At 44.1% G+C, this 22,927-nt stretch overlaps 1 protein-coding gene across 2 annotated transcripts in view; it reads left to right on the forward strand.

Annotated features, from left to right (window-relative positions):
* PLPPR1 (phospholipid phosphatase related 1) overlaps positions 1 to 22,927 on the forward strand; it is a 195,752-nt gene that overhangs the window by 82,128 nt on the left and 90,697 nt on the right. The window contains exon 1 of one of the 2 annotated variants that reach the window (XM_045022158.1): positions 10,438 to 10,573. The exons of the other annotated variant lie outside the window; for it this stretch is intronic. The gene's annotated coding sequence lies outside the window, so the exon portion shown is untranslated. Of the gene's footprint in view, positions 1 to 10,437; positions 10,574 to 22,927 lie in introns of those variants that run through there. 2 annotated transcript variants of the gene reach the window in all.

Here is a 22,927-nt window from a genome sequence, read left to right on the forward strand (position 1 = left end):
CCAGAAGGGACCATCATGGCCATCTACTCTGACCTTCTGCACATTGCAGACCACAGAACCTCACCCATACACTCCTGTAATAGACCCCTAACCTCTGTCTGAGTAACTGAAGTGCTCATATCGTGATTTAAAGACTTTAAGTTATAGAGAATCCACCATTGATTCTAGTTCAAAACAGAAAGTGACCCGTGCCCTATGATGCAGCGGAAGGCGGGAAAAAAAGCAGGGTCTCTGCCAATCTGACTTGGGGGGAAATTCCTTCCTAACTCCAGTTAGGGTGATCAGATAGACCCTAAACATGTGGGCAAGACCCACCAGCCAGACACCTGGAAAAGAATTCTCCCTAGTAACTCAGAGCCCTCCCCATCTGATGCACCACATAATGTGGGAGACACATTTTTTGTTGAACACACAGTTTTATTTGAAAAAATAAATAAATACAAGAATCCAAAAATCCTGGAACTTCTTATAATGAAACTAAACAATGATTCTGTGGGTAGGGATGAGGTGGTCCAGGGGTGGGGATTTTGGTTGTGGGGATCAGGGGTCCAGGGGCCCTGCTCTTGCCAGCACCATGGCAAATCTCTCTTCCAGTTAGCAGGGCTCCAGCATCGGCATTTCCCCTGAGGCAGAAGCCTGGGCCCCCCCAGTAGCAGCTCCCCGTCGTCACGCTCCACATTCCCCAGCCCAGTCACCCAGAGGGGCATGGAGGTGGGGGAGTTGAGCCCTTCACATCCGGCTGCCTCCCTGGACACACAATGTCACAGCTGCCCCCTGGCTCAGCAGCCACTCAGAGCCCAGCAGGACTTAGCAAAGGCAGTAAGAGACCTTGGGACAACTTGAAAAATGGGGAAGAGATGTGGCATGTCCTGCACCATGCAGGAAACACTGAAGAGGTACTGGGTGCGCGTAAGCGTTGCAGTTGGCAGTGTGTGTGTGTGTGGGGGGGGGTCTAAGAAAACTGTCCCTAACCTCCATGTCTCATGACTTATGCTGGCCACAGGGTCATTACTGAAACACTGCCCTGTAGGCTGTACTCATGCTATCAGGTCATGAGTAACAAAGCACTTGCCACGAGCTGGCCCTCTCAGGGGAGTCAGGCTCAGCCTTGCCTGTGAGGAGCATCCACCCTCCCAGCTGATCTTATTCAGCTGGGGATCAGGTGGCCTCGGGTAATGATTGGACTCAGATGGGAGAATGAGGGGGCTGGAATAAAACAGCTCAGTTGGTGGGAGGAGACTGGGATCTTAGGAGTCCTGGTGTTGAGGCCTAGGGGGAGAATGGGCTTTGGGATCCCCCTCCTGAGACGACAGCTCTGGCAAAAGGGCTGGGAGCAGCAAAGACAAGGAAGGGCTAAAGGAGAGGAATGAGCTGCTGTGGTGGTCCTGTCTTGCCTATTTAGATTGTAATCTCTATTGGGCAAGACTCCCTCTTTCTATATACATGCATAAAACTTAGCATAATGGGGCCCTGATCTTGAATGGGGTCTCTCTGCACTCTGCTTTAATCACTTGTCTATTTTTCATGCTATTCAGTAACATACCATTTTTAACACGCTTCGTTTAAACTAATGTTCATTCTCCTCTTTGTTTTGAAATGTGTGATATTTATAGTCATATTTTCCTGCCTTATACAAAACAAACACATAATTATTGAATATAGGCCCCTGATTCTGAAGACTCTCCCATGAGTAACGTTACACCTGTGAGTTGCTCCATTGTTTCCAAGGGTCTGTTCATGTGTGTAATTGTTTGTAGGAACGAGGCCTGTGGAAATATACTGAATCTTGCAACATTTTGACTGTTGTGAAAAGAAATTGGAAAGCTAGTTCCAATGTGCTAGTTTGCTACAAACATCAAGACAGAGATGTGTTTGTACCATGAGAAAACAATATGCCCCCAGTATCACACGTACAACCCCACTGACTTCTGTGGGGCTCCGTATGTACGCTTGAGGGCAGAACTTAAACTATTGTGTGCAAACATGCTGATGGACAGACTCTAAAGAGCTTTGTGTTATAAAAACAACTTTCCTGCACACATTTTAAATGGAAATGTCTCCATCCGATCACAGATTACAGAGAGGTATCTAATTTGAGTGACTCTGATGCGTACTATATGTGCTGTGGTGTTCTTTGCTCTGGTGAAGAGTAATCACTGATGACGGGAGGCTTTGGGAAGGGACTGGAACAAGCAGCAGTACCATCAAAGCTTAGAAGGTTAGACAGCCTTCAAACTTTGCAATTTAAAGAGCCTTCTTCTTTGTGCAAAGCCTTTGATTTCTGCCTTCAGGAAAGGTTTTGCAAGCGGAGTGGAAACTGTGTCTTCTTGACAACTCGATATATAGTGCTCTGCGTAGAATCGAGAGGATTTTGCAGGAGATTTTTTTTTTCCCAAGCTGATGCGAGCTGCTGAAAGATGTAGCAAAAGATGAAGACAGTCATGCAGCTCGTCTGATCCAAATGTTCACTTGTACTAAAACATATTTGACCTTATGGGATCCCTGGCTCTCTGTTTCGCTAGAGCAGGATATGGTCCTAACTAGTTGCACAGAGTTGATCTTTGGTGCTGCTGAATTTCCTTGCAGGTAAATAGCAAAATTAAATCAGAGTGAAACCAATGTACTATGCTCAACTCCCCTTCCCCCGCAACCAATCTGGAAGTCATTCAAGGTACGTCTACACAGGGATAAAAAAATCCTCGGCTGGCCCAGGTCAGCTGACTTGGTCTCATGGGACTCAGGCTCCGGACTGAAAAAATTGCCATGTAGGCATTTGACCTCAGGCTGGAGCCTGAGCTCTGGGAGCCTGCAACGGAAGAGGGCCCCAGATCTCGGGCTCCAGCCAAAGTCCGAATGTCTATACAACAATTTTTAGCCCTGCAGCCAGAGCCCCACAAGCCCAAGTCAGCTGAGCCGGACCAGCCATGGCCGTCCCTGTGTAGATGTACCCTCAGAAGAGAGATGAATTCTAATGGACTCCTCAAAGATTTGCTTTCCCTTTTGTAAAATCTTCTGACATTCTCCTTGGATCAAAAACTTATCCCTAAGTATGAACCGACCTATACCAGATATATTCATTGCTAACCCATGATATTCATGGTGTTGCTGAATGATGCATTCTGGACCATCTTGAGTAAAGTACATCAAGTGATTCCACACCAAGGGACTTCTCACAAAGGGAAGATTTTTTTTAAAGGTTAGTGAAAAGGTATTTCTGTGCTAATGGCCCCCCACAGCCTGGTTAATGGGAGCAGTCAGAACATAAATCTGAGCTGGATGCAATTTCCATTTTTACTTTGCAGTTCACCTCAAACAAGAGATTCTTCATTTGTCTCATCTCTAGCCAGAATTAGCACACACAAAAAATATTGTAGGCCTTGCTGATCATCCCCTTCTCTTTTAGGCATGGAAAGAATGATAGAAGCACAAATACTGGCCAAAAATGTCCAGTCTGCATGCCTCAAGGAGTGAAGTTGGAACTGCCTTCCTTCTAGTTGTGAATGTCCCATGTATGAAAACTGCCAAGTTGGGGCTTCCCAAATTTCAGCAGGGCATAACTAAGCACAGAGAGGGTGGAGCTGGAGAACAGTTTTTTGTGTAGAGCTGCTATCGCCAAGCAAAGTAACGGAAACTGATTTACACTTCAGCTAATGAGATACTGCTGTCTCACTGAAGCCATGTTACCCCATAGCTCTTTGATCAGTAAGTTTGGAAGTGATGTGGTGGTTCTGAAAGATAGAGGTCAATGCCACTGACAACCTTCCCACCCGTGGGGCCAGGACGGCCTGGCATACACCTACTCTTCGTCAGCCAGCAGATCTGGGGGATCTGACTGTGCCTTTGCAGGATCCATTACCCCATTCCATGAGGTCTTCAGATGCTCAGTCAGGGTTTTTTTTTGCCACACTGTTTGTTCCCTCGTCAGGTGATTAACTCTGTCTCTGCCACAATGGGTGGAGGTGTCCCTGGCAGTAATGGCTCTTGTTTCCTGTGACTTCATAATCTTTAAAAAAATCTAGTCAGTACATTGGTTTGCACATTAAGATAACCAGTTACAAAAGGGTGGTAGAATTGCTTCAGTCTGTGTGTGGTACTGATGCTCATGATGTCGCCATTTCTGGGGCTTTATTCTCATTCCTCGTGAGACCTTTTACACCACTCTGGCAGTGTAAAGGGTCCTTAAAGTGTATGTACCTTTTCATCCACTTAAATACCCTTTTACATTGGCAAAGCAGTATAAAGGGGGCTTACTTCGAATACAAATCTGGCTTCTGTTGTATACCCTCTGTTACTTCTACCACTTATGCTTATGGTAATTGGGATAAAAGATTGATATGTCACAGTAAGAATAACTAATCTCAGTTGTACCCTTAAAAACAGACTGCGTGTGTGGGGGGGGCGGTATATAGACACACACACACTCTCACACACACACACACGCCCAACCTATCTTGACCTCAGTGCACATACAATACCACCTAAACTCTTGGGTTTGTTCCCTGAGATCGGACACAAACACAGCTGAAGAATAGGTGTCATCTGGAAAAAATAGTGGGTCTCAGAAGGCCAGGTGATTGAGTCATCTGTCTAATATTGGATTTTTCCATAGTTTCCACCCTGTAGTATTATCTTCATTTTTGATTGCCATGTTGGTAGTTTTTCATATTGTCATAGGATGACTGGACACTTACGGAATGCCTGTGTTGACTGAACTCCTGTATTTTTGAATTGTCAATTTAAAAAAATATCCACAGCCTAGATAATAAATCCAAGTAGGAAAAATATTAGAGCTGGTCAAAAATATTTTGTTTTAAATTATTTTTGGTCAAAAATGGCTTTTTGATTTTAAAAAAATTCTCAAGAATTTGTTTTCATCATAATATTTTGTTTTCCATCAAAAAACTGAAACTGAAATTTGTTTTCAAAAACAAACGCCGCTCCCAAAATCATTTTTTTTCCTCCTTTCCTTTTTTCAGTTTAGAATTTTTCCATTATTGGTTTTCCTTGTAAACGTGAAAATGTACACTGAAAGTCTAACAAAACAAAAATGTTCAGTTTGTTTTGATAATGTTCATGGAAAATCATGATTTTTTTCAACCAGCTGTATAAAATGCCTTCCTTTTATTTATTTATTCACATTTTGTCTCTTTCCTTGTGTGAGAGAAGGAGAATGGGGAGAATTCAGTGGAACTGCTTATGTGGGTAAAATTAAGTTTTTATGTTGAAGTGCTTTGCTGTTTTGGAATCTTACGGCTTGTCTATGCTTGGAAATTTACTGAAATCGTAGACACTTCTTTCAGAAGAAGAGTATCTCTATGGGGGTGTATATTGAAATAATTCCTTGGAACAACAATTTTGGTCAGTTTCCATATGTTGCGAACGTCGTGTCTGGTCTCCATCCTCACAAATCGCTGAACAAACCAAAACATCAGATCTGATGACCCTTGAATGTTGGGAAAATTCAGGTGCAGCTCTAGAGCCAAAAACTGTGAGTGAGCCAATTGCTAAAATAAATTTTAAAAAAAAAAAGTCAAACTAGATTTGCTATGAACTGTCTCCTTCATAACACCCTAGAAATTAGACCAACTGTTGGTCAGCTGATTTGTGCCCACGGTCATTTGGAAGATTATCCTTTCATACTGTTTTATAAATCTAGTCAATGCAGCAGCATTCTTTTTCATTTAAAGACAGCCAGGAAATGAAATTTTCAGCGGAAGTGCTCATAAAAGTGCTATTTTTGCTACCTGCTTTGAAATAGCTGTGTCTTATGGGAGAAGGCCTGCAGTCCTCCTCACACATAAAATAAAAAAATATATAGCTTTAATATGTAGAGACACACGGGCGGCAAAGCATTTCTCGCTTTCTCTCTCCCTGCATTTTGCTGCAGTGATTTTTATGTGATAAATCAGGCTGAGGAATTGTTTTTCAGTTGAATTTTTTTGTGATACTGCCTTAGATTACTTCCCTCTGTTATACAAGTGCCTCTTGAATGCATGTTTGTCGTCAGTAACACAGTGGGGATTATATTGCTACAAAAAGTCTGGGAGCATATTGAACCAATGGATTAAACATTTTTTTTTAATCTAAGTTTTTGTTTCAGCTTTCTAGAAACTTGAAAGATTTACCCCCTTTTTATTGTACCATTCTTTCCTCCTTAACTTGGGACTAGAGTTAGTGCAGTCAATGGGAGTTTTGTCATAGACTTCCATGGAAACACAATTGGGCCCTTTAGGTTTTACATTTCCATGCACTCTAGTCCTCAGAGCAAGTATCTTTGATGGGGTGGGCTATTGTTGGAGCCACTTCCTATCCATCCTTATTTCCTTGGGAAACCCTATTCGTTCTTCCTGTCCTCACAAAGCCGTTGGTCTGTGGTAACCTTCATTCCAGTAAAGAAAACTCTGCCTAGAATCTGACGTTTGTGGCCTAACAGGGATGGCTCAAAGGACTATTACGTAATGTGCTTCCTCATTCCTTCTTTCCCCACAGCTGGAGAATGAAAGACGGAACTTGGAGGCGAGGGTTACACTTTTCATAGTGTATGAACTGAGACAAGAGCTGGTTTAAAAAATGGAGGTTAAATTCTTGAAAGTTTTCCTGTTTTTTGGAGAGGGGGGGAGTTATCCAAATTAAAAATGTTGATGAACATTTTTGTTGTGATTTTGAAACTTGAAACATTTCAACCAGCTCAAGCTGCCATAGAATGTCCAGGTTAACATCACTAGTGTTATCCTCACGCTAGTGAGACAGTCATTCTAAGCTGTATCAGGAATGCCCAGTGATGGTGTCACAGTTACGAGCACTTAAAATATACAAGTTGAGATTCTCATAATAGAACTAGGGGGATTTGGATGCCCAATTGCCCTTGTGCAACACTGGAAAAATTCTCACCCATGCTCTAGAATGTCGTTTCTCAAATGCGGCCACCGTGGCCGCATGTGGACACCAGGTGGTTTCCCTGCGGCCACGGCATCAGCCCTTCCTGTGCGGCATCAGCCCTTCCCCTTCCTCCCTGTTGCTCCTGCATGCGCTGCCCCCTGGGGAGACAGGTGGGACACACAACACTTAAGGAGCCAGCTGAGGCGAGGTTGAGGAGGTGAGCAGGGGGGTCTGGCTGCGAGTGAAGAGGTGAGGGGGTGGGGGGCAGGAGGTGAGCGGGGGGGGGTGAGGAGGCGAGTGGCAGGGGGCCCTGGCAGAGGAGTAAGGAGGCAAGCGGCGAGCCAGCAGCAGGGCGAGGAGGTGAGCGGTGGGTGGACTTGGGGGGTGGGGAGGCAAGTGGCAGGGGTCCCTGGCGGAGGAGTAAGGAGGTGAGCGGACTTGGGGGGTGAGGAGGGGAGTGGCAGGGGTCCCTGGCGGAGGAGAAAGGAGGCGAGCGGAGAGCGGAAGGGGGGGGTGAGGAGGCGAGTGGCAGGGGTCCCTGGCGGAGGAGTAAGGAGGCGAGCGGTGAGCGGACGTGGGGGGTGAGGAGGCGAGTGGCAGGGGTCCCTGGCGGAGGAGTAAGGAGGCGAGCGGTGAGCGGACGTGGGGGGTGAGGAGGCGAGTGGCAGGGGTCCCTGGCGGAGGAGTAAGGAGGCGAGCGGTGAGCGGACGTGGGGGGTGAGGAGGCGAGTGGCAGGGGTCCCTGGCGGAGGAATAAGGAGGCGAGCGGTGAGCAGACGTGGGGGGTGAGGAGGCGAGTGGCAGGGGGCCCTGGCGGAGGAGTAAGGAGGTGAGCGGACGTGGGGGGTGAGGAGGCGAGTGGCAGGGGTCCCTGGCGGAGGAATAAGGAGGCGAGCGGTGAGCAGATGTGGGGGGTGAGGAGGCAAGTGGCAGGGGGCCCTGGCGGAGGAATAAGGAGGTGAGTGGACGTGGGGGGTGAGGAGGCGAGTGGCAGGGGTCCCTGGCGGAGGAGTAAGGAGGCGAGCGGTGAGCGGACGTGGGGGGTGAGGAGGTGAGTGGCAGGGGGCCCTGGCAGAGTGAGGAGGCGAGCGGTGAGCCAGCAGAAGGGGGACGAGGCGGGCAGGGTGGGTCTGGCTGCAAGCGGGGGAGTGAGGAGGAGAGTGGTGAGCCGCCAGTGACAGGAGTTCTCGTGGTGGGCAGGGGAGTGAGGAGGGACCCTGGAGGCGGGCGGGGGGTGAGGAGGTGAGAGGTGGGCTTGTGGGCAGCGGGTGGAGCCCCTCTTTGGTGTGGCTAGCCCCCAACTGCACCTCTTCTGCGCTCCTGCCCCGGCAGCTGGAGCCCGAGACCCCCTGCACCTGGAGCAACAAGCCTCCTGCCAAGAGAAGCCCTGAGCACCCCCACACACACATCGGAGGAGTCCGGGTTGGCCGAAGCCCTGAGACCTGACCCCCACCATCTGCCCGGAGGAGCCCTGGGCCAACTGCAGCCGTGCCTCCCTTCTCCTCCCCAGACCCAAGCCACCCAGATATGTTTTTCATTATTATTTGGACTTCTGTTATGTAAAAGCATTTTTAAATTTACTTCAGAATTGTTATACAGACACCCACTTTTACCAACAAAGCAAAAGAAACAGTAATAAAAAAGATAAGAACGTGCAAAGCACCTGATTTATTTTTCTAGTCTGTTAGGTCCAGTAAAGAATAGAAAGAACTGTGCAGATTTTTATTACTGAGTCTGCAAAAAAAAACCAAATCCGAAAACCTTACATAAATAAATTACAATGATCTGATGAATATATGTGCATATTACTTTATTAACTTTAGGAAAAATAAATAATTTTAGGAAAAAGTGTAAGTGTAGCCACCAGCAAGAGTTGGTGGCTGCACTCTGAGTCCACCAAAAAATTTGTTGCGAGAACCCCTGCTCTAGAATATATAGTTTATAAAGTCACCCTGAGCTGAATTATTTTCAAATAGTTTTAATTAAATTATAATTGTAGTATGTGGCAGCATCAGTCTTTGTCATGCTTTGCTGACTTGTCAGAAAGGTGGATGGGTGGGTGGTTAAGGTGTTAGCCTCTGGCTTGGGAGTTCTGTGTTTAATTCCTTGCTTTACCACAGACTCCCTGTCTGACTTTGGTCAGGCCACTTGAACCCAGCTCCGTTTCAATTGAAATCAATGGAAGTTAGGAGCCTACATACTTTTATGAACCTGGGCTCTCATCTCTCTGTGCCCCATTTCCCCATCTATAAAATGGGGCTAATAGCATTCCCAGTCTCACAGGGGTGTTGTGAGCATAATTACATTAAAGATTGTGAGGTGCTTAGATATGATGGTGATGAGGGCTGTATAAGTACCACAGACCTCCATGAAGCAATGGTAAAAAATGCTGTACAGTTTCACAGTGGTACTATGCAACATTCCTGTGAGAACATATAATACTTCTCAATGGGCCAAATGCTCCACTCTATTAATTTGCTTGAGCTCCATGGTTTCTCACCTTGTTCATTCATAATACGTATTAATTTCTCTACATATTACTCTTTTAATTTCTCTTTAAACTCTCCCTATTTGCCAGTCATTCCTTATTATTTGCTTTTTTCATCTCTGGGCCTTATTCTACCTTTTGTTACGGATGACTAGATAATTCCATATTGCACAATTGGCTTAATCTCCGTGAATAGGTGTCTATCGAACATTGGATTACTTCTGTTGAGTTGCTAGGTAATTTTAACGTTACCTGACAATAAAATAAACCTTCATCTTCTGTAGAAAAAGAACTAGATAAATTCATGGAGGATAGGTCCATCAATAGCTATTAGCCAGGATGGGCAGGGATGGTGTCCCTAGCCTCTGTTTGCCAGAAGCTGGGAATGGGCAACAGGGGATGGGTCACTTGATGATTACCCATTCTGTTCATTCCCTCTGGGGCACCTGGCATTGGCTACTGTCAGAAGACAGGATAATGGGCTAGATGGACCTTTGGTCTGACCCAGTATGGCCATTCTTATGTTCTTATATTCTTGTTTGCCACTAGTAGGGTGGTGAAGAACTGGAATGGGTTACCTAGGGAGGTGGTGGAATCTCCTTCCTTAGAGGTTTTTAAGGTCAGGCTTGACAAAGCCCTGGCTGGGATGATTTAGTTGGGTTTGGTCCTGCTTTGACCAGGGGGTTGGACTAGATGACCTCCTGAGGTCCCTTCCAACCCTGAGATTCTATGATTCTATGATTCTAGTCTGAAAGGGTGTCTCCCATACCACCTTTGCCCCAAGAACTGTAGTATTTTTGCATTCATGCATAGATAGTAACATCCTTTTTCTTTCTTAACTGCAGAGAGGTCACCATGTCTTCATGACCCATTTTATATAAGATGGCTTGAGGATAATCAGATATAATAACTGTGTCCATCCTCATAAGTTGTAATATACCTGAAATACTGCCTTAGAGCCAAATCCTGGATACTTTACTCATGCAAGTACTCCCTTTGGACAATTCTGTGGCACAGCTCATGGAGACTGAAATTATTTATGTGTATCAATGTGTTTACAGGACTGAATTCCTGATTAAGATAATATTGCAGCACCAGTGAATTAGTCTTTCCAAAACTGTGACATCTTATGAAAAGGAGGTCATAAAGACAATGACGTCCAACAAATATGGAAAGAGGATATTGAAATTATTAATTTAAGCAAAGGTCAGTAGATACTTAATCTTCATGGTAATTTTCCAGCTTTATACGATGCCTAGCATTATAGTCTTGCCTAGCCTAGCAAATGCAGGCTATATAATGGCAGAGATTTGTGATTTTTGTACAGATGTACAACAGTAAGTTGTATTTGGCTCTTACTACAGCATTAGTGTACAGGATCTGAACTTAGGGTGCATCTTTTCTTAGGAGAGACCTTCTTATAACTATTATTTAATAGGTCACACTTTCTATTAAGGGTATATTTAGAAATAATTTATATATAAATGATGAATTGACATTTTAATAAATGATAAGTCCATTGTTATATTGTCTAAGAGGTCAGTCGGTTGCTTATAACCATCTTCAGCACCTTCTGCAGATGTATTTTAAACACATCTATAACACACACTACTAGAGTTACCAGATGTCCCGATTTTATAGGGACAGTCCTGATTTTTGGGTCTTTTTCTTACATAGGCTCGTATTACCCCCCATGCTCCCAGTCCCGATTTTTCACATTTGCTGTCTGATCACCCTACACACTATTCATGTCTGTTATAACATCTATTAATCATTTATTAACCTTTTATAGACTGTTTATAAATCACCCTCACAATAAAGCGGGACAGTTTAAGATATATTATACTAGCATTCCGACTCCCTATCAGGATCAAGTTCTCACTGTTAGGTGCTGTACAGAAGTATAAAGACGTGGAGTGAAATGCCCATTGAAGTCAATGAGAGTTTTTGCCTTTGACTTCAGTGGGGCCAAGATTTCACCCCTGGCCTCTACTCCAAAGATTTTGTAACCTAGAGAGATTGAATTTGGTTAGTCCTAAGAGGTTTGGCATATAATTTTATTAAAATGTCAAAGTTTAAAAATTAGTCCTTACTAACCAATCATTGAATGGAGCAGTGCTATTAGGACAACCAGAATTTAAATTCTAATAGCATTGGTATCTATCTTACAATATGAGTACTAATATGTTAATGAGAGTTTTGACTTATTTAGGATTGAGAAAGGAATGAAGGATTGGACTCCCCAAAATAGAATGTGATCTTTTGTTTAACGTAAGGGAGTTATTGATTTTGTTTGCCGTTGGTTTACTGCAGCCTATAACTGAGACTGCATTTCTAATAAAATATATTATAGATGGATGTAAATTTATCCTAGACATGTAAATCATATTTTTGTTAGTGCCTGACTAATTTAAGAATCCAGTTACAATGGAGTGGAGTAATCTTTCAAGTAGATTGGATAAAGGTTTACACTTTTATTATCTTTGGGCCGTTACTGAACTTGACTCAGAGAGCCCATTAAATTAGCAGTGCAGTGAAGTTGTCCTTAGTGATCTATAGAAGCTCATTGCTCACACTGATTTTAAAAAGCAGAGTTAACTGTTAGTCAGGCATTACAGACTCACAATAAATAGCTTTAAAGTTATTTTGACTGGCCAAATTCGGGGGTCGGGGTGGGAATTTGAGTGCTCTTCACCTCATTGATTTATACATTTTTCACACTTATTACATGAGTCCCGTAGAGATGATGGCTGAAGGGGGAAATGCATTATGGGATACCTCTGACTCAGGAAAACCCCCGAGCATACATGAGTTGAATAAAATAGGCAGCCAGAGCCAAGCAAAGAAAATGCCAAACTTGAAACTGCTTTCTCTTCACCCCTGCCACTTCCTTGGAATATTACTAAAGGTGTGGGGGCCTGTTGAGCTCAGGGGTGAAAAAAGGTCTGGTCAGATGGAAAGGTAGAAGTATGTGTTTAGGCTAGGAAGAGAGAGGGGTGGGATGTGGCAAAGAGGAGGAAGGCAAAAGGAGATTAGTGAAGTCTTGGATAATTTAATAAAAACACCTGAACTGTATGACTTTGGTCAAGCCACTTGAACCCAGCTCCGTTTCAATTGAAATCAATGGAAGTTAGGAGCCTACATACTTTCACACCTCCAGTGATGGTGACTAGCCCCTGCATCGCTTTTGCTGTGTAGATGCACCCTTAGGGGTGCATCACAACACTGCTCCTGCGATGCAGTGACTGCCAAGGTATCGTTGTTCTCCCCCGGGCCTCTTTAGGCTCCCAGCATGAAGGGTGGCTTCACTCGTACCTGCTAGGATGAGGGACTCCTGCTAGCCCCTTTCCTTTCCCAGGCAGGGATGCTTCCACCCTATTTTGACTTGCAAGGGGTGCTTGGATGAAAGCCAGGCCGCACTGCCTGGGATCGTGTAACCCTTTGCACTGTGGCGCTAATCCATAATAGAATCAATGTTGTTTCTATTGTGCTTCTATCTGAGGATATCAAAGCACTTCCAAAACACTAGGCCATTAAGCTGGACATGTTTGGGGAGAGTTGGGAGGAAGCCCAATAGCCTCAGACCAAGGACTGTGCTGTCCCTCTGCTGTCGCTATTCCAGCCTGTAGGCTGGGTTTTGTAGCCACTTGAGCTATGCAACCATGGGCTCAGTGGCCAGTGCTCCTAGGTGCTCACTCTGATAGGTTACACTGAGCTGGAATGGAGCCCGGCATTGCCATACTGGGAGGTTCTCTCACACTTGCTCTGTAGCCACTCGCCCTTGTGCAGTGGAAATGCTTCTGTGCTCTAAGGGGGAAATCCACCCTGTGCAGAGGGCCAGCACAGAACTTGGGTTGCACTTACGGGCCTCAGACTATCATATGAGTGGGTCATGAGCATTATGATGGTCCTTTGCAGAGGGCTAAGCCTCACAACACAACTGTTACATAGGGAACTAGTATCTCAATTGTGTACGGCTAGAGACACTGAGGCATGGAGTGCATAAATAAATTGACCACGCTCATCCAGCAAGTAAGTATCAGAACTAGGCTCTCCAAGCTCCCCTCTCAGTATCCTGCCCTGCCTCTCTTGTAGGTCCAACGAGACCTGCATATAGTTCGGCCGCTGCTGGCACAGTATCGCTGCCCTCCAGCAATTCATCTCTCACTGTTCCATGCAAGTTCCTTGGATTTTAAAAAGAGCCTTTCCCCATCCATAAGATGTGCAGTAATCATCAGGCAAAAGAGCATCCACTTAAAACTAAACAGCTACACAATTTCAGCTCTATAGAAAAGGGGCGAATTGGAGTTATATGAAAAAAACCTATAAAACCACTTATAAAGTAGTTGTCTTCAAAACCATTATTAAGGCTCTCTTCTTTCCCCAGCAGGTAGTAAAGTAGAAATAGTGAGGTATCAGCCATTTAAGAAAAAAAGAATTAAAATGCCTTCCTCCATAGACAAATGGGGGAGATAATTAAGCAACCACCTTAAAACATGTCAAACGGCTATGCCGCAGCAGGAAATAAAAGGGAGGAGTAAATTAGAGGTACTACTACAAGAAGAAATTACTGAAGCACTTGGCAGCAGAGGGAAAAATTAAAACTGTCTTTTGTTGTAATTGATGAAATCATCAGAGCCTCATATACAGGAAAGGAACATGCCTGGCTTATAGCAGTCAGCACTCAATGCTCAATCGCTCTCCCTGCCAGGAAAATAAAAGGAAAAAGAAGAAATATTACCTGGGAAAAGACATTCCGAATAAGATACTAACTAGTGGTTCTCAAACTTCATTGCACCACAATTCACATCTGGGGGTGGGGTAAGGGTAACCTCTAATCAGGGGGACTTCCCAACCATGCAGCATTATTCCATGGCTTTATTTGGATGCATTTCCCTACACAATGGGAGCTGCAGGGCTGGCAATTTAGGATTAAAAGGGACTACAGACATGGGACTGGAAGAATATACTCACAGCTTTAAGGTGGGCCACATTCCTCCCTCCCCCATTTAACCCCCTACAATTGTGGATTACTCCATGATATCCACACTGCCAAAAGTGCAAGGGTCGCGCAAGGATTCAAGGCTAAAAGCAAGCAGCATACCTAATTCACAATATTCTGTGCATGGACCGTGCATCAAGCATAAGAGCACTCCTTCTGCTTTAGCCTGCATTGGCAATATTAGTCTTCCAGCATGACCATCCCTCTCCCCGGCCTATATTAAGACAATGCTGTAGTAACATGCTCCTGACTAATCCTACTAAGTCAAGGGAGCAGTACAGAAAAAGAGAGAAGGAAGGATTCTCTCCTGTGCCAGAGAAAAAAGAATATCAGGATGCTGGTCACCAGCTTCCTCATTCTCAAGGCCAGCCCTGGCCACAATGATGCTCAGAGCTGCTTCCAGGCTGCTCTGTGATCTCCACTGAGAGAAGATCCTATAACAACTCCACTTTGTCACACCTCTACTTCTATCCTGATGCTGGGAGGGGAAAGCGGTGGGGCCCAGATCTAAGCTCAGATGCATTGACAAGCGGTTCCCCTACACTATGGTAGTTCTGTGCTGGCACTTGACAAATGGGCCAGATCTCGGGAGAGAATCTTGAAGAGTGGAATAACACCCTTGGGATTTGAACTGACCTCTCCTAAATGAAATTGTAATGTGCTACTGCTATGCAGCATGGCCAACCTGCTGTGATACATGTGATATGTTTGTTTAGAAGGTGGTTCTTCCCATGCAGTTTTCTCAGGATCTGTAATCAATATGTGAGCAGGGAAACTGGCCTGAAACAAAGCATCATTTACCTTTGTGGTTCAATATCTGATCTCAAAATCTTTATTTAGTTCTGACAACAGTCAATTTAAGACCTCGGCTTTTACTTCCCTTGGGTCTTTATTCCCTTATTTTGCTGTATTATAATTCCACTATGTCTTAGACCTTCCCAGTGTCGCTCATTTCAACCTTCAAAAAGGAGCTCTATTTCTTTCCTGCTGCAAGGACATCCTGGCGACTGTGTAATGTGGAAGTCTCAATGTGCCTTGGACTTCCTTCAGTAGTCATCTGGGTCTTCAGCTGAAGACACCCCAGAGTAGTTATGACAGTACTAAAAAGATGTATTAGTGTGTTGAGCCAGAATCCTGTGTCTTGTCAAAAGAGCTGCCGTCTCGTGTCATGTGAGAAATGGATTTTCCCGGCAATTCCTGCTTAAGTGAAAATAATCATTAAGTTAAAACTTTGTCATTAAGCTTTTAGAGCACATGACAGATTTAATAGTTTTTATGGGTCATTTTTACAGTGAAATATCAGTCAGCGCACCATGGCTCTCAGAGATGTACAGTAACTAAGAAATTGCTTTAGCAAAGGCAGCACTTTTACTTTAGTGTTAGGATCAGACACTCCTCCAGCACATATGTTGTGCGATCACTGTGTACATGCCAATCAAAGGCGCACTTAGCAGCGTCTGCACTGCTTCAGAACAACAGTGTGAGCACTTGCAATTTGTATATTGAAATTAATCATGGATGAGCAGTGAATTATAGAAGTGATTGGTCATAGGTACCTGTTGTCTCCAGTGTATAGTATGACCTGTTATGGGCAACGAAGTCTGAGGTATGACTCACTGTATAAAAACAATCAGTAATCAAACCCCACCTTTTTCACTGACAGACAGATTCTGTTCCCAGTTGAACTGGTATAAACCAGAGTAACTCCACTAAAGTCAGCGGAGGTACTGTGAGTTTACACTGACAGTCTTACCAACTTTCATGATATTATGATGAGTGTTTTGTTATTTTGGATTCTCATACATTCTAAAGCCAGAAGGGAACATCTAGTCTGACCTCCTATATAACACAGGACAAAGAGTTTCATCCAGTTCCCCTACATTGAACCCAATAACTTGTGTTTGACTAAAGTATATCTTCCGGAAAGACACCAAGTCTTGGTTTGAAGACTTCAAGAGATGAAGAATCCACATTTTACTTGGTAGCCTGTTCCAATGGCTAATCATCCTCACTGTTAAAAATGTTTTGCCTTATTTCTAATTTGAACATGTCTGGCTTTAACTTCCAACCTCAGCTCTTGCTCTGCCTTTCTCCACTAGACTAAAGAGTCCTTAGTACACTATATTTTCTCCCTGTGAAGGTACTTCTACACTATAATCAAGTCACCTCTCAGCCTTATTTTTTATAAGCTAAACAATTTAAGCTCCTCAAGTCTGTCATTCTAAAGTGTTTTTCCAGTCCTTGAATAATCGAAAGTTAACCACAGGTTTAAATGTTCTGGTGAATAGGAATGCAATTATTGACATACTAAAAATTAAGCACGTATGCTTGGTTGAACTGGGACTGTAAAATATGGCAGAAGAACTAAGGGATGTGTGCGTCTGAATTTGAAAGGTGGAGTTTTAACAACATGTATGGAGGAGGTCTGTGTGTACTAATGAGGGTAAACTGGAGAAGAATGAGATTACTTTTTCAGTAATAAGCAAGTATTTTGGGTAAAGTAGCGCAGAAGCAGACAAAGTATTAGGTGGCAATGGATTATTCCCACGGGAGATCTGAAATTTAGGAACCAATAATTATTTGTGGAGTTTTCTGATATTGGATAACTACCAGATGATTGGAAAATAGTGACTATAATTCCCAAATATAAGAAGCAAGATTCTAAGATAGAGGCTGAAAAGACCTGTAAGTCTAACTGAGCTGAAGAAGAGCCCTGTGAAGCTCGAAAGCTTGTCCCTTCCACCAACAGAAGTTGGTCCAATAAAAGACATCACCTCACCTATCTCATAATCTGTGACAAGGAAATGTTTTTAGTTGATATTTAGGACTAGTTTAAAACTACAAGTCAGTGACTGTGACACTGGCAGTTCCTTTCACAGACCCGAAGAAGAGCTCTGTGTGGCTCAAAAGCTTGTCTTTCTCACCAAGAGAAGTTGGTCCAATAAGAGATATTACGTCATCCACCTTGTGTCTCTGGAACCAACCCAGCTATAACTACACTGCATACATAAGTCAGTAGGAGTAAGTCAGCACTGAATTTTGTAAGATATACTATGTCAGAGAAATCTTATTCTTTTTTTACACAATTGGACTAGATAGACGGGAATCAATACATTTAGGTTAGTACAGATACACCTTGATTTTTCAGGAAGATTTTGACAATATCACATTATGTTTTATTGTATAAACTCACTAAATATGATGTAGGTGATAAATTAAGATTCCAAAATTGTTTAGTAGAGGGAAACCAGAGGATTGGAATTAACAATATTCTGCACTGAAGTTTGATTCAAAGTTGAGTCCAGCACGTTTCTATATATTAAATGTTTATTAATGATCTTTGCAGATGATTCTAAAATATAACACATGGTTAAGAAGCAGGTGGTTGTAGATATTTTCTAGGATAATCTTGAATTTTAGACAAATTGATTCAAAAATGTAATATGAAATTTCATGTATCTATTTTAAGCATAAAGGGATGCACTGGGGGAGGAATAAGCTAGTAGTTTCAATTAGCAGTGAACTAGTTCACATGAAAAAGAAAAAATATTTAGTTTTAGTGTTGGACCCAAACTAAAGTTTTCCGTTAAGCACGCAAGCACTGTAAAGAATACCAATAGGCTTATATCAAGTGGAGTGTGCTGTAGAAGTCTATGAAAAATGGGCTGTCTTTATAAAGCACTTGTTAGACTGAAATGGGGGTAGACAATAGTGTTACCATTTTCTTTTCCATGTGATATACTGGCATGTGTTCTTGTTTCAAGGACTAATTTGTTTTCCGCCTCCTAATCACTGGTATAGGACGAGTGCTCGGAATAGGTTGCTGCTCCTCAAAGCATTTACACTGGTCAGACAAACCATTTTGCATCCGTGTAGGTCTAGGTTGGATATTAGGAAAAATTGTTTCACTGGGAGGGTGGTGAAGCCCTGGAATGGGTTGCCTAGGGAGGTGATGGAAACTTCATCCTTAGAGGTTTTTAAGGCCCGTCTTGACAAAGCCCTGGCTGGGATAATTTAGTTGAGTTGGTCCTGCTTCGAGCAAGGGGTTGGACTAAATGACCTCCTGAGGTTTCTTCCAACCCTAATCTTCTATGTTTCTATGAAACAGAATGACATGGTTTAAAAATCTTGTGACTGTCTAATGCTAAAATCACTGCATCGTTCTATTGGAAAGCTGAAAATCCCAGCTTGACTTGAGTGTTGCAATAAACTGAACCTTGTCATTCTGATGATACAATCTTTCTTTCCCTCCTCAATTCCAAAACTATTTTAGGCGGCATCTACACTATGAACTAGGGGTTTGATTCCTGACTCAAGCAGAGATACCTGAAGTAATGCATTAAAATACACCGCTACCTTGATATAACGCCACCCAATAGAACATGAATTTGGATATAATGCGTAAAGCAGTGCTGGGGGGGGGGGGCTGCGCACTCCGGTGGATCAAACAAGTTCAATATAACATGGTTTCACCTATAACGCGGTAAGATTTTTTTGGCTCCCAAGGACAGCGTTATATTGGGATAGAGGTATAGTAGTTTAGCTGCAATAGCATGGGCAGTGTCCCTAGTACGTACCCAAAGGAGTAAGGCAGGTTCATAATGCTGCCACTCACCACTGGCCATGCCACCTCAGCTAGCCTGCTATTTTTAGTGCACTAGCTCAATGAGAGCTGTCTATTCAAGCGGGGACTTGCACTCCCAGCTCCAAATGTAGATGTAGCCTTAGCGCCTGCTGCTTCCAGAAGTGCTTGAGTTAAAAACCCGGGCTTCATACGTTCCAACAGCTTGGAACTCTAGGTCAACAAAGCACTAGGACCTGATCTTGCTCTCAGTTGCCTCGTTGTAAATCCAGAGTTACTTCATTTAAACCAATGTCGAAAAACCCCAAGGTCTCTGCCAATCTGACCTAGGGGAAAATTCCATCTCAGCCACAAATATGGTGATCAGTTAGACCCTGAGCATGTAGGCAAGACCCACCAGCCAGAGACCTGGGAAAGAATTCTCTGTGGTAACTCAGATCCCTCCCCATTTAGTGTCACTGGCTATGGGAGATATTTGCTGCTAGCAGTCGCAGATCAGCTACATGCCATTGTAGGCAGTCTCATCATACCATCCCCTCCATAAACTTATCAAGCTCAGTCTTGAAGCCAGATAGGTTTTCAGCCCCCACTGCTCCCCTTGGAAGGCTGTTCCACCACTTCACTGCTCTGATGGTTAGAAACCTTTGTCTAATTTCAAGCCCAAACTTATTGATGGTCTGTGTATATCCCTTTGTTCTTGTGTCCACAGTGGTGCTTAACTTAAATAATTCCTCTCCCTCCCTGATATTTATCCCTCTTATATATTTATGGAGATGTTTTCCATTCCTCAGATCATCCTTGTAGCCCTTCTCTGAACCTGTTCCAGTTTGAATTGATCTTAAACATGAGAGGCCAGAATTGCACACAGTATTCCAGCTGAGGTCTCACCAGTGCCTTGTACAATGGGATGTCTGGACCTAATCTATCACACCCTGATGAGCAGAAGGCTCAGGCAATAGCCCGAGCAAAAAGGGAACATGTCGGGAGACTACTGTGTGTGCAGATCCTGGCAGTTTCCCTCTGTCCCAAGCCCCCTCTTCTGGACATTTCCATGAGATGGGAAGGTCCAACCCTATCTTTTGTGGAACGAACAACAAATGCTCGGAATCTCCAACTGTCCCAAGGTGAGAGAATGCCTCTTTCCAAAGCACCCTGGGTTTCACCCTGGCTGGTCATGGGATATTGAACCTTAAGTCCTAGATTTCTAGGAGATTGGGGATTTGGGGCACACTGGTTTTTGGGTGTCCAATTTCAGATACCATTCATAGATTCCAAGGCCAGAAGGGACCATTGTGATCATCTGCTCTGACATCCTGTAGAACACAGGCCATAGAACTTCCCCCAAAATAATACCTAGGAAAAGATCCAATCGTGATTTAAAAATGGTCAGTGATGGAGAATCGATCCCGACCCTTGGTAAATTGTGCCAAAGTAAATTGTTGTTAAAGCAGCCTGATTTTTCAGAAAGTTCTGATCAGGAGCATTGAGTCTTAAAATCTGACATTGTGTCATTCGTCCCTAGATCTAGCACTACTCTCTTTGCAGTAGTCCAGAACTCACTATAGGGAGTCCCAGAAATCACATCACTAACTTTCAATCCCTATTACTCAGATGCCTGTGTCTCTGTCGCTCCCTCCGGTCACATTTTAGTTCCAAGGGTGATTTCTTTTGAGGCAGCCTACATAGAGAGCGCTGTGAACAAGCTCCCATTCCTTTTATGGAGAGTTGTGCAAGCATTACTGATGCACGGGCACGTGCTGGAAATTCAGCCGTGTTCTCTTGCTTTGGAAATGCTGATTCTGTAGGTGCCTTGACAGACCCATACAGTCCTGAAATGAAAAACAAGCCCTGGGCATCTTTAATTTAATGCGGTGTAGTCTAGTTGCATCCACGCTCTGCTTTCATTGCTAAGAGATTCATTCAGAACAGATGACATTTTAATGCAGATTTTTCTGAGAAAAATAGTTATTCTCTGCCATAGTTTGGATCGTTTTAAGGTATTAAGTGCTGGAAGCAGCACTTTTTGGTGTGTACTGGATTTGACAGAGCATCCATGCCCCCTACTGATAAATCTTAGGAGATCTGCTTTAGGAGAGCAGAAGCATGAATAAGATACGTGGATGCTGAAGTATTTTAATAATACTTTGCAGTAGTACCATTCTTCATTTAAATAATGCAACATGCTTTCTTCTTCAGTTTGATGTCTAACTTTCTCCTCTGGATACTTGCATAAATCTTACTGATATTCCCCAGGAGCAAGGGACACCTAATATTTCATGCTGTTCCTGGGTTATATGAAAACTACAGTATAGACATCACTTAAAGTTTTGCTAAAGGACGTATCCTGAAATCCTGTCACATACAAGTTTCCACTGACTTCACCAGGAGTTTTGAAGCCCATGATGACTGTTGCTTGTTCAGGGACATATGTAACATTTTTATGACGTATTCCTGCTCTCATAAAACAAAAGGAGCAGATGACTTGTGCTCTTTTTACCTTAAACAGGTTATACTAATTGTCGTATTTATCTTAACTGTAGAAAAATCAGAGTGAAAAGTGTTATGTTGCTCCTGATGGGTTGTCAGCAGGGGATGAATCTTGGATCTCTGGATCTGTTTGGCTTTGGCTTGAGATTATGAGATCTAAAAACAGTGTCTTGATGTTGGGGGGGGTGTGACTCATGATTTATTTGGATTCACAGCATTGGCAATCCTAACAGGGATTCTGAGCATAATTCAAGCAAAGTTATTCAAAGCGATGCCTACACATCTTCAAAGGTAACATACGATATATTATTACAAGAGTTTCTGGGGTTGAAACAGACTGTGCCACCAGGGGTGGCTCTAGCCATTTCGCCGCCCGAAGCATGGCGGCACACCACAGGGGGCGCTCTGCCGGTCGCCGGTCCCGCGGCTCCGGTGGACCTCCCGCAGGCGTGCTCCACCGGAGCCGTGGGACCAGCGGACCCTCCGCAGGGACGCCTGTGGGAGGTCCACCAGAGCCGCCTACCGTCCTTCTGGCGACCAGCAGAGCGCCCCCCGCGGCATGCCGCCCCAAGCACGCGCTTGGCGTGCTGGGGCCTGGAGCCGCCCCTGTGTGCCACGCTGGTGCAAGCCAGTGATCTCTCATATCCAGTAACCTGCCTTCAGATAGGGTGGCCACTCACGGATTTCAAGAATATTGGCTATTCCAGTACTTCTGGGAATGGTGTAGGCCCCGTCCCCACGGGTGTGACTACACAGGCACAATGCACGCAAGGCCATGCTGCATGGGGGGGACGCCATTTTGAAGCATGTGGTGCCCTGCCCCTGCTAGTGTGACCACACACAATGTGTTTAAAATCAAGCCGCATGCGGATGCCACTTTGAAGACCGCACCATTCTGCCCCCACAGGCATGATCTCACGCGCATGGTGCATGTGAGGCAGGGGGTCATAGCAGCATGCTCTTCAAAATGGCATACCCTGCCCTATGATGGACAGAACCTCCTCTGGTTTTGTCTCAGTACCAGCTGGGGGACAAACCTGAGAAAAGTAGGACTGTCAGGAATGGCCTGCCTTCCTCCAGCCGTGGCCAATGTCAGCAAGACAAAAAGTGGCCCCAAATGCCCGTGATGTGAAATTCTGCCCTGTGCAGAAAGTCAACACACCACTAGCCCTGTTTTTGCTTTCCTGACCCCTGCAATGATCAGTTTACCTCCCGAATCCAGACTTTTGTGAGCTGGGAAAAAAGGTGTGTTCTTAACTTGTACGCTAATATGTGGCAACTAACATGAGGTGAAATACTAGTGAAGACAAGGAAAAATAGTGTGTTCTTAACTAGCGTTTGCTAACATGTGGTGACTAACATGAAGCAAAATCCTAATGAAGACAAGGCAGTTTGTAGTTTTAATAGGAGTTAGTAGGATGAGCTAAAGGCTTTGAGGAAACCTCGGGTTTATCGTGACTTGTTAACTTGTGTTAAAACTACAAACTTC

The sequence above is a fragment of the Mauremys mutica genome, chromosome 6 (assembly GCF_020497125.1).
Source record: "Mauremys mutica isolate MM-2020 ecotype Southern chromosome 6, ASM2049712v1, whole genome shotgun sequence".
NCBI lineage: Eukaryota > Metazoa > Chordata > Testudines > Geoemydidae > Mauremys > Mauremys mutica.